The sequence below is a fragment of the Oryzias melastigma genome, linkage group LG11, assembly GCF_002922805.2.
Source record: "Oryzias melastigma strain HK-1 linkage group LG11, ASM292280v2, whole genome shotgun sequence".
NCBI lineage: Eukaryota > Metazoa > Chordata > Actinopteri > Beloniformes > Adrianichthyidae > Oryzias > Oryzias melastigma.
The window spans coordinates 19971798-19984904 of NC_050522.1; the positions used below are offsets into that span (position 1 = coordinate 19971798).

Sequence of the window (13107 nt, forward strand, 5' to 3'; positions counted from 1 at the left end):
AGCAAGGAGTCTAGACAAAAAATAGAAAACCAAACGCTAAAGCCCAAACCCTTAGATCTATTGAATCAATAGAACAAAACAAAGAGATAAGAACATAGGCAGTCACCAGAATATACTTAGAGAAGGTGATGAAGCAACAGTTCGATATTGCTTCTAGACCTGCATGTTTTAATAATTACTTTTTTTAGCTAATGGGAGAGAATGTAAACAGAGAGCTCTCAACAAGGGGGGAGGGGATGAGGTTGCTTCGCACCAATGGTCCCACCCACAGACTAGAACTTCTAAGTATCTGAAGAATCTCCTTTTAGTTGCTCGGCAACCACATTCCCTTTCCTCATATTTTGTCATCGTCCCATAGAAGTGGTGTGGTGTCGTATCATAAAAACTGTATGATTAATTATTAGTGCTGGGTTGATGAAATCAATCAATCTATCTGAATCGATCTAAACCTAATAGATCAAGAATCGACCCATAAAAGTAGAGATAATGCCAAAGTCCGCTAGCTTGATGCTAATGTATAATGGGATTTCCCATAGGATGGCTAATGCTAACACTCAGTCGACCTAAACATACATTCCTGACTAAATTAACATCTTTATAAACTCAAAGGTATTAATTTCCAAACTCTTTTAAGGAAATATTTTGAAAGTAACCAATTGTGGTCTAAAGTGAAGTTTTTTGCTCATACTTTTTTATTCTTCTGGAATAAGGTGTTATGCTGTTGTGTGATCGCCACCTAGTGGCCAAACTGAAGGAGAGGCAGAACAATTGTTGGAGCTTCTCTGTTTGAGAATCCATGTAACAGTGTGTATGGTGTTAACAATCTCATTATAATTTTACTAATAAATTATACAGCATGAGAACTCTACCAGATTAATATGAAAATCTTCAAGACATAGATAGATTATTAATGTATTTCTAAACAAATGGGTCTAAGTGTGTAAATCAGGTAAAATCAAAATTGAATTGAATTGAGTGGATCGAAAGAATTGGAAAAAAAGTGGATTAAATCGATCCAGATCAAATTTTGTCCTCATAAAAGAACGAAAACTGACTGCTAACGTTGTTTTCTAGGCTTATGTTCATAAAACTGCCAGATGTGCCATAAATGGAGATGATCTCAAAAGTCTTGCAGGAGTTTAATATCAATAAAACCTCTGAGCTGTGGGCGGGGTCTTTGGAGTGGAGCAACCCCGCCCCCTTTCCTCTCCTTGTTGTGGAGCTGATATTTTCTGTATTTTCTGCATCACAAATACGCTCTTTTTTCAAACAGCATTTTTTCATCTGCTCTAATATAATCAGAAAGGCAATTATAAGCCAAATTTTTGTAAAATATTCTTCCATCATCAGAAAAAAAACTTAAAAAACACCAAATACATGATTTTCATCAGAGTAGGTGTTTAAAAATAGTACAGAAGTTTAGCATTTATATTTGCTCTAATGAGCAGAATTTATAAGCTAAAATCTTTACATTGTTGGATAAATTAAGGAAGATAAAACGACAAACTGCAAATTATGTGGGAAGCGGAAGAAAAAAAACAAAAGAAAATACACTAAATCTGTAGGGAAATTTGGAAAAAAAACCCTGAAAACTTTCTGGGTGTTTGTTAGTAACCATTTTTGCTACTTCAACTGCATAAATAAATAAATCATTCAGGATTTAGTTTTAACGACAGAATGCTGAGGTTTCTTCTACATCATATTATTGATGTTGCTCCCGTCTGTCGGCGTGCAATAATGGGGTTGAACAGAAAAATCAAAGACCACCTCAAATGAAAGTGGAAAAAAACCTGCAGACGGCAGCAAACATCCACTCCCACGTGCTGCGCTTGTTCCTCCCCGTAGAACTGAAGTTCTTCCAGCAGCAAAGCGGACCTTCAGTCAGGCAGAACTTTGACCGCAGAGCAGAATTTCTGCTCCGACTGGTCCGTAAGTAAAGTCCTGACAGCTGCAGATGAAAAAACGTTTGCCGATATTGGCAGCTGCGTGTCGCTTGACCTGCTCCGTGTTCCAGAGAAGCTTTCTCAACAATAAAACCGGAGGAGTTAGAAGAAATGCAGATTCACAAGTTTAGCTTTTGAGAATAAGCGAAATCAGGAAGACGTAACCGTGCGGGGGTGGGAATTTAAGGATCATTGCTGTATTTTCTTAACTTATTTTAATTTTTATGGTACGCATGTCTTCTTTCATAGCATCGCTCCAAAACTTTCAATTTACCAAGAAAAGTGAAAGAGAGATGAAAATTAGATGAATAAACATAAACCTTTTCATTTGGATCAGACATTCTGTGTCACTGTGGTTCCTTAAAGTCCACCTATTACATTTTTTTTTATTTTAAGCAATGTTCCTAGCTGTGTTTTATTTATGAAGTGAAAATCTCACAACCTGAATGTCTTAAAAAGCCATATTTCATGTTTATCTGAAGCCTCTGCTTCCAAAATCTCCTCTGGGTGGGCGTGGCCTCTGGTGCAGAGCTGATTAGCCCCACCCACTCAGATGGGGGGGGGCCGACAGGAGCCACAATCGGGGAGGTCTGCGAGAAGGGCTCAGCAGTACGTCCTCCCTCCACCCACTTTCTGCTCGCCGGCGCACACGCCCTGCGACAGACCCGGCACTACAAAAAAACTGTTGTTTTCAAGGACGTAGCTTCTGCAGAGCGGCAGTAGTTCATTAGAAATTTGCCTCTGAGTTGAGGGCGGGAGAGCTGGCATAGAGCAACCCCGCCCCCCTTCCCATTGCTGAAAGCTCTCCCGCTAGCTTACAGCCCTTCACAACCCAACCTCAATAACAAACCCCTTTGACAAACCCTTAAATCTTTGACTATCAAAAATTGGAGAGTTCCAGTGGTCAAAAATGTTAACACTGACGCTAGTGAGAGGGTTAAAAATCTAAATGATGAACATTACTAAAACCATTACTTCGAGTTTTCATAATGAGTTGGATTGTGTAACAAATGCAGCGTTTTGGCGAGCACTCCATCTAGTGTCTCATCCGTGAACTGCACTTAAGTTAAAACTTCGTATGTGGACGATGCTCTGCCTTTGAATTTAGTCTTTGCTGCCCTCCAGCTGAAGGTGTGCAGTCCACTTGGTGGTAGAGGATACCGTTAACCAATGAAACTTCTCGCTCTTACACACACTCGTGCACACACGTGCGCTCCAGCTGAAACTGAGTGAATATGCAGCTGCTACAAATCCCTCTGCAGCACAGCTATTGATCAGCTGTAATGCTCCACTAAACTGAGGAATTGCTCTGGGACTGCTCATCCACACACACACACACACACATGTGCACGCACAATGCTGCAGTGCAGGTATGCGCGAGTCGCACAGTGTGATGTTGTTTGTGTGTACCTGATAAAAACGGCTTGTGTCACACCTGCAGAATTTGCATGCACGCCTGCTGAATGCAGATCGCGGCTGTGAAGTCGTGTTGTGTTTGCGCAGAGCCTGTAACTGCCTCTTATTTACTGCGGAGGGTGGCTGTTTGTCTGGCTGAGTGAGGATACACTAAGTGTGTCACTTCAGCTCAATAGTATTGACTAACCAGTGAGCGGCTTGTGATTATGAGGGGAAGGATTAGCAACATAGTTCCACATCTGAAGCATCAGGAACTATCACAGCTGTGCAGCTTCATGACAAAGCTGCTAGTTGAAAACTGTGGAATTTCTAAGAAAATAAATAAATAAATAGCAAAAAAATAAATTATTAAATATTATAAAAGATGAAATATCTAAATAACTAAAGTAAGACAGCAAAATTTAATTGTCATAAGCAATGCTAACAATGATGTCGACTGAAAAAACAAAAGGAAGCAAAAATTAAACGTTAAAATTGTATTGTCATGAGCAATGCTAACGGAGCTACGAATACAATTAGCATAAGCTAAAAAGAAGCAGAAAATCTTAAACAATCCTAATGTCTCTAAATAAACTGATTAATGCGACAGTAACTTAAGAGACACGATTTCATTGTCATTAACAATGCTAACATAGCTACACATAAAATGAGCAAAAATGCAAAATATGAAGAGAAGATGAGAAATCTTAAACAATTCTACTGTTTGTAAATAGATTTAATGTGACAATAATTAAAGGAATTTAATATTTTACTGTCATTAGCAATGTTAACATAGCTACAAATACGGGTGTAACGGATCGCAAAACTCACGGTTCGAATCGTGTCACGGTTCGGATCATTTTTTGGATCAGTAAAAAAAAACAACAAAAAACAACAAGATAAAAGCTAAATTAATTTTCAGAAATTATTCAAATCATGTATTTAATAAGCATACACACTACTTCACTAGGGCTGGGAATCTCAGGGTACATCACGATACGATACATGGCTCACAATACCGATGTATCTCGATATTCCAAAAAACATTATATCACCTGGTAATCTATGATATTTAACTATTTTTAACACAAAGATATGTTTTAATTTTCTGCAAAAGCTTTTTTTGAACAATTTAAAACACGATATTACAATTTAATTATTATTATTTAGGTATAATATTAATGTTCAGGCTGTTAATCATTGTTTATTATTCATTATTTTACAGTATCCTTATTCATTTCACCTCCTTTTAATTATATTTACCTTCACTTTTCTTTGATAATCAACCCTTCAGTCACGTGCTCCATGTGTGTACCGCGAGCACACTTACCTGTTGGATCAATAACACCGCTAGACGTCTCATTTACGGTCAACGCCTCTCTGCTTGAATTCTTTGTATTTTGGCGCGGTGTTTGGACTGGTTACAGCCGTTGCCGCCCTTACAGTCCGTGCGCTGTCTGCATCTACTTTAGAAAAAGTAATGTCTAGCATTAATGTCTTGAAGGCTGGATAAATATAAACACACCTATTTAAAAAATGCAAAATTAAACCTGTTCACAATGAAGCTCAAAGCTAAATATTGAATATGTATTGAATATGCTCAGCATTAGCCAACAGAAAAGCTTTGTTTGAAAGTTTCTGTTTTTAAGTTTGCTAAAAGAGAAGTAGGTGAGATGATTGAGAAATATTGCATTTAAAACATCATCTGTAGAGAGTTTTTGAACATTCCCAGAAATGAAATTTGGTAACGTTTCACGAGTCGGAGGGATGTGAAGATGTGAAGTGCATTGACTTTCTTTCACCACATTAAGCCAGTAGCAGACGCAGGCTTTGTTTGGGCCTGAGTGAGTGACGGGGCGCTCAGATACGTCCTGCGCTCGTTATGAAACGCCACCAGCAGGAACACACTGGAGGAAGTGGCTTATGTAACGGTTCAGCTCACAAATGCTGGTTTCACACTCGCGTCGGTGCTCCATCCTGCTCTAATTAAAGCTTCTTGTCCGTCTGTGTAATTACCGACGCCTCAAGCGCGTTCTCCCATTATCTCTGCGTGCAGCACCTCCATGAACTCCACTTCCTGTTCCTCTGCTTGTCATATTTCCTGTCGGTCTCCTGTGATGCTCTCCTTCCCGCTAGCATGTGGCGGGGTGAGGCGAGGTGAGGCGGGTCAACAGGAAGAAATCTGCTGCAGAAGCCTGGACTCTGATCTGATGTTTGCATCTCTGGGAGCACACAGGGTGGTTGGGATTTGGCGCCGGCGTGGGATCATATGTTTCTGGAGCCGCTCCCTCTGTCTGCTGTCGACCTCCTGTTCTCGTCAGACCTCCTCAAATCCGGAGCAGAAGTCCCGTTTTCCTTCTCTGGAGACGATCTGATGAAGGAGAGCAGCGATGCACTTCTGTCCTCGCTTCATGTCATCGTTCTTTGGCTCTTTATCCTCCGTCTTTGGCGAGGAGCCTCCTTTGCCCATCTGGTCCCCCCTCCCCACCCATCCATCCATCTCCCTCCTTTCCTTCCTCGTCTGCCTATCTGTCACTTTAAGTTATCCACCTGGGAGAGAAACAAATACGTTCTTTTGAGCTCTGCAGCTGCTCGGTTCATTTTTCTGCTGCTCAGAAGTGGACTAAAACCCCAAAGATTCATGGGAAGATGGAAAAAGTTTTAGAGAACAGTTCCAGAATGATTTATAAAGCTTCAACTCACAAACAAAGTGCTGCACACAAAGCAGCATCAAATCAAGCAATCGCAATAATTACAGTCCTTCCAGATTATTAGAACCCAAATGGGTCCAGATCTTCCCGTTGTGGTGATTGTGCTATTTTAATGGCCTAAAGCAGTGGTCCCCAACCACCGGGCCGCGGACCGGTACCGGGCCGCAGACCAATTGCCACCGGGCCGCGGAAGAATTTAGGGACTTTTTTTTTTTTGAGTCAGAAATCTTTTATTTTGAAAATCAACCGGATTCTCTCGATTATACTGAGCGCTAAAAGCAGTCCAGCGGCGCGTCACACGAGAAAAGCTGCATGTGGAACCTTTCTCCGCGAATGGATGGGATTAGTGCAGCAACAGAAGAACAGACGGAAAACAACTGAAGTCAAGTGAGCCGCTGTTCGCTCAGCCGTGGTCAAGCCAGCCGCGTTACAAAAAAGTCATGCGCCCGTATTACACGGTTTACGGCAGAGCATGAAACTCGGTGGAAGAGCTTTCTGTTGGAGCATTAGAACGTCAGATGTGCTCGGAGTAAAATGAAAAAGAGAAATAAAATTCTATAACAAAACTATGTATTCTATCGGTGGATATTTGTACTAATAATCTGTTATTTATTATGTCCTTTCTAAAAAGAAATGTTTACAGTTTTCAATAATGAAGTTAAATAAAGTCATTTAAAAAATAAATGAGTCCACGCCTTAAACAGAAAATGCTTGTTCTACAGGTCACCCTCTATCACCTCTAGAAGACTTTTGTACTTTTACTGCTTATTTTTGAAAAAATAGTAGTCAAACTTTGCATTTTTGACAAGAAATAAGTCAAAATAGCCATTTTTGAATTTGAATAAAACGATTTTGATCCATAATTCCAGGCATTGGACACTATATGTTTGTTGTACAGGTCACTCTCTATTACATCTCCAAGACTTTTGTTCTTTTACTGTATAGTTTTTGAAAAAATAGTAGTTAAACTTTGCATTTTTGACGAGAAATATTTCAAAATAGCCTTTTTTGAATTTGACTAAAACGACTTTGATCCATAATTCCAGGGCTTGGACACTATATGCTTGTTGTACTTGTTGTTGTTATGCTTGTTCTATTACCTTACAATTACCCCCCCCCGACCGGGCCGCGGAATAACTCCACACTGGCTGACCGGTCCACAGCCCTAAAAAGGTTGGGGGCCACTGGCCTAAAGTTTTTAGTATGATTTCTTTCACAGCTCTAGTCAAATATATGAAAGATTTGTTGTCATATAAATCTGGCCGGCAAATCAGAATGATTATTTCTCCATTTTCAAACAGTTGGAATTAAAAGGGACGCCGTCCATACGTCACTACCAAGTCCAAGTCTCTGGTTGGACAAAGTTCGACTTGATTTAACTTTCAGTGCATATATCTTCTCTTCCTGGTTTTTCAGGAACCCTGCTTTATTGCTAATTACCTGGATCAGGTATGTTGAGCCAATTAGGAGCTTTAATGTCAGGTTGGTTGGAAAACACTTGAGACACCGGTCCTCGAGTCCCGGAATCAGACACCCGTTTTACCAAAAAATCTAAATTTATAATCCTCACTTTAGCCATCTATAAAACTATTTAAATGTTGCTTTCTATAATAATGTAAAGCACTTTAAAGAAATGTGTGTAAGAGCTGCAAGACACTGTAAAGATCATTAAATGTGCAACTTGGCTCAATAATTTTAGGTCTAAAAAAATTCCTTAAAGTGTGAGACTGTGGACACTAAATAAGAGGATGCTTTAGCCAAAATTTTTACACCTTTTTAAAATAAAAAAAATATTAAAAAGCTGAGAAAAGAAGTGTTAAAAAGTACATTTTAGAAACAAATGCTAATCTAGCTGCTGTACATGACAGCCACATGCTAATTTACTCTAAAAGTTAGATAGCATTTAGAAGAAGCTTTTAACAAAATTAGATGGCAAAAGTGTGTTTAAAAATTGTAATCTTATCTTGGAAAATGATAAAAAAAATTCCACATTAGAAGCCGAATGCATATTGAAATATAATTTGTATTTAAAGGTTTCTAGTAAAGTTCAAAAACAAATGGTAAACATGCTAATCTTGCTGCTGCAAATGAATGCTACATGCTAATTTGCCCCAAAAAGATGCTTTTTAACTATATTAAATGCCAGAACTGTTTTAGAAAGTATAATATTAACAGAATATGCTTAAAATTGTCATATTAGAAGTTGAATGCATTTTGAAATATATTTTTGTTTTTAATGTGTAGAAATGAATGCTAAACATGCTAATGTAGCTGCTGTAAAATGAAAGCTACATGCTAATCAACCTTAGAAAGTAGGTTAGCGTTAAAAAAGAAAGGTTTTTAACTATTTTAGATGCCAGAAGTGTGTTAAAAATTATAATATTAACTTGCCTAAAAATGTCATCTTAGAAGAAAATGCATCTTGAAATATTTTTTTGTTTTTAAATAGCTAGTAAAGCTAAAAAACAAATGCTAATCATGCTAATCTAGCTGCTGCTAATATGAAAGCCTAAAAGAAAAACAAGATGTGAAAACTTCATGCTAATATACCTTTAGAAATTGTCACACATGGAAATCATGCCAGTGAAAGGTTTTCTTCACCTCTGGGTTTGAAGAGTTTCAAAGACAGCAGAGCTTTTCTGACCTGTAGGATTCTCCGAGTCCAAACACCAAAGCATGTGGGGGAGAGAGCTGTGTTTTTAGCCGCAGGACATGTTCCAAGTCTGCTGATGTCAGACTCGGTGAGCCTTTGTGTCCTGAAGTGACGCAGCGGAGCGGAGCTGACTGTTTGTGTGGGAGTGCTGAGACCGTCAGTGTTCTTGTTTCTGTGCTGCAGGGAACAGAACACAAAGATTTGGGACGGCAGACGGAACACGGACACAAGCTTTTAGGAAGAATATTGAAAATATGAAAGAATAATTCTGTAAACTCAGAGAAATGATAGCCCCCACTGCGCTGTAATCTCCTCTTTCATCTCCGCTCAGCCTCCGCTAATATCTTTCCATCCGTCTAAAATTGATGTGGGATCAGTGTATGGATCCGCGTGCCCCCACTTAACCCCGCCGAAACCTCCCGATTCAGTTTCATTCTGCGGCGAGAGGAACACTGCGCTGTTATTACAGCGCTCATTACTTTGAGCGGCGCGGGTCTCGCTGCGTTCACAGGGGGGAAACGGAACGATGAATATTTTCAATAACTCCGAGTCAAAAGGTAAGTGGACTCGCAGAATGAGTTTTTAAGATGCTCCGTCACGCTGATGAGGAGCACGCAGACACGCCGAAGTCAGGAGGCGTCAGGTCACATGACGCGGGACGTGGTTACATGCAGACGGATTAGGAGGAACCTGTAGATCTTTGACATCAAGTTCCTTAAGATGTGAAGACATGTTGGATCAGCGGTCTTAAACCTCTAACTACATCAGGGAACTGTATTTATTTAATTTTTTAGCTTTCCATACTTTTATCTTTTATTTACATACATTTTCAAACTGGCATTTACTCTATTTTTCATGTGGGATCATGTTAATGTGAAAAAAATCCCTTTAACGTGAACATTTTCCCCTTAAAAGTTGAGGGGAAATTCAGTTTATCACATTTAACAAGTTTCACAAGAGTAAAAGTCATTATTAAAAAATGTAATAGATATTTTACAGAATATAAAGATTCAACAAAACAAACTAAAGTTCACTGTGATTTATTAAAATCCCCTAAAAGTCAAATTACTGGCATTTTCTGGAATTAATGCCATTTTAGGACCGAAAAACTTCAATTATCCTTAATAACAATAATTGATTATTTATTTATTTTAATAAATATTGACCCATTTTGTATTTCTCTTTAGCACAGAGGAGTATTTTCTGTGCTAAAGTTTCTTAAAGGAAAATTCTTAAATTCAAATCTAGTTTTTATCAATTTTAAAAGCATCTTCAGTGATCTTTTAATAACGATTATGTCGCTTTTAGCCAAAAAACTGTTGTTTACTATGACATAGTTTCTGCAGAGTGGCGGGATTTCATTCAAAATTTGCCTCTGAGTTTGCACAGAGCAAGCAACCCCAACCCCCCTTCCCATCACCTGTAACTGAGAGCTCTCTGTTTACATGCTTTCCCACTAGATTACATTCACTCACATTAGTTTTATTGTTTTTTTAATTTAAATATAAAACATGAATCTACTTTGTAAATGTATTAGCAGAATCTAAGCGAACTTGAAGGTTCCTTTTCTGTTTCCTCCTTTAAAATACATTTGCTTTTTGTTAACTTAACTATCTTAATTTATCAGTCGGAGTAGCTTTAAGATGCTGGCAAATGTACTGAAGACGTGACCGAATAGAACGACTTGACTTGCATCAAGAGTCAATCAAAACGCTGCAGTGAGAGCATCTTGACCAGGACTTGGTTATGTTTATCCAATGATAAAATAATTGTTACTGACGTATCTAAGGTGCTAGAAAGCTAACGGTTAAGTAAATAAATCTAAATATTTAGTAAAAAATTCTGGATTTTTTTTATGTTGAAGTGGCTAAAAAATGTTGAGGTGTAAAATTAAAGCTGACATATAATAAATAAAATGCCTTTTTTTTGTTTATACTTGTAAATATTGATTGTAAGTCATAAATAAGATTTTCTAGAATAACTCCAGATCTCAATCATTTTTCTCATTTGAAGCTTTCTCGGTTTGTCTCAACTTGATTCAGATTTGGAAAAATTGTAATTTAATAAAAGAGTTTCTAATCAAAGCTTGACCCATCTTGAAGTGCGAGTTTGTCCCATCAGGGTTTCCATAGTAACCTGAGGATGGTGGAGAGCAGCCTCCTCTTTAAAGTGGTGTGTGTGCTTCCCTGCTGTGGAAGAGTTTTGTGTTTTTTGTTGAAGTGTTTGTGAATGTTGTCGACTTAAACCTTTTCATTTAGCGGATGCTTTTAGCGACTCGAAGGTCAGACAGCTGTGAGTGTGTGTGTCGAGGTTGTGTTCCTGCGTTGTGTTTCTCGTCTCTGCATTCTCAGCTGATAGGCCTCGCAAATACCCCCCCTCTATCATACCCCCCTCCTCATCCATACGGCCCGCGGGCCGATGGGAGAGATGCCATTTCTAGACACACCTGCACCTTTGCGCTCCAAATCCTCTCTTAGCTGCACACGCCTCCACATATGCACGCCGCTGTACGGCGGGATTTTGTGGACATGTGCGTATCCATATGCAGCGTGCGCACAAACACACAAACACAACCCCAGGCAGCACACACTCCCAATGCCTCTCAGTTATTTGCCCAGAGCACACTCCATCTGTTCTGGATTCACATTTAAACGTGGTTTGTTTTAACCCCCTCTCCATCGCAACACACATGCGCACACACAGTTGTCTGATTAGGAGTAGCTCCGCCCACACCATCCAGACTCGTGGTCGTCATCCGGACTTCACGTCTGCTAATCGTCTCAGACGGCAGATGAAGATGTTCTGTATTCTGTTGAGGTGTGTGTGACTCCTGTCAATAAGAGTTTACACACAAACACACACCGACTGTGCTGAAATGATTGGCATTCAGGGGGAAATGTTCCAGGTGACATTTTCACTGTGGGGGCGCATGTGGTGGAGGGTGGGGGGGGGTCAGGTTATCAGGCCGTGTTGCATTTCTGATGGATTTCTGCTCCATACGAGCTAGCAGGTGAACTGAAGGACACCTGAGCTGATGACATCACAGCCAGGTGAGGACCCACCCCCTAAAGAGGGCTCAAAACCAGCAGTTTAGCAGAATGGGGACAGAGTTTGACCAAAAAAAAAACAAAATGAAATCAATACTGTACATTTCTATGTAGATTAATCTAATATTGATTCTTTAGATGCATCAATCAGTTTTATTTAGAATGAATTTGTTGTTTTTCAGACAAAAATTGCTCTTTTAAATTAAGAATCCATCATTTTAAACACAAGTTACTTGAAAAAAGTTCTTTTGACAAAACAAAATTAATGTTGAAGGGAAATTGGAAGAACTAAAATAGTTTTTTATCAAATTGAAATTGAAGTTGTTTGACAGTAAAAAGAAAAAAACAAACTTTCTGCTCCTCCTTCTGATGGCAGAGAAAATCCTCCAGCTTTTCCTCTGTGAGAAACCGCATACTTCATTCTGGAGTTCCTCATGGCTCCTTATTGGGACTCCAAGCTGATCCGCTTTTTTCATTTAAGGAGAACGCTTTCAGAATTTGTTGTAAAATGATACAGAGCTACATCGACGTTTATGCTTTGATTACTGCTGAGGTTAGCCAGGAAGTTGACGGGAAGTGTGACGTTGTTTGAAGTGACAAATATAATCAGTTTTTTTTGTTTTAATTTGTTCTGTTGATTCTGTTCTAAAAAAAGGGGATTAAACAGTTATTTAATTTTCCTACATTCTGTAAAAAAGATAAACATTTATCAACCACATAGATTTAGAATAAATGGTAATAATTGTTAATCACTGATCTTGCAGTATTGATCCTGATCAAAGTTATTTTAGTGTTAAATTCTTTAGCTTGAATTTCAGCTATCATATTTTTCTGCGTCTTTAGCAGGGGAAGTAGCTCCTTCAGCATCTGAAGTTGTAGATACAAAACATTTTTGCCACAAAACTGAAAAAAGTGAATATATATTTCATAAAAGGTGAAGAAAAGTTGTTAATTTTCAGTTAAACTACGTTTTTTTCTCAACTTCGCGTCCCACAGAGAACTTTTTTTTTCCTTAACAGCTTCTTGTCAGATTGTGTTTCCATTTGAAACCTGCTGCTCTGTTCTGTGTGTGTGTGTGTGTGTGTGTGTGTGGTGGGGGGGTTGTAAGTGGAAAATGGAAGGAGAAGGCTGCCACTTTGTCCCGCTTCTGTTTCAGCTCAGTGGGCTGAAATTCTCCGCTGTTCCTGTGGGATCAGCTGCTCTGCGCTCGGAGCTGCCCTGACGCTGTCAGTTAGCGTTTGAATAAATGTCCCGTCTCGTTACTTCACAGCTCAACGCCGGCTCTGCTGAGCCCGCTCAACTCTGAACCCCCCCACCTCTTATTTTGGGCGCCCCCCCAGTCGGAGTCGGCAGACTCT

At 39.2% G+C, this 13107-nt stretch overlaps 1 protein-coding gene across 1 annotated transcript in view; it reads left to right on the forward strand.

Annotated features, from left to right (window-relative positions):
* The window catches only part of LOC112136174 (ephrin type-A receptor 7), a 130011-nt gene that overhangs the window by 39109 nt on the left and 77795 nt on the right, over positions 1 to 13107 (forward strand). The gene's annotated exons all lie outside the window — the stretch shown is intronic.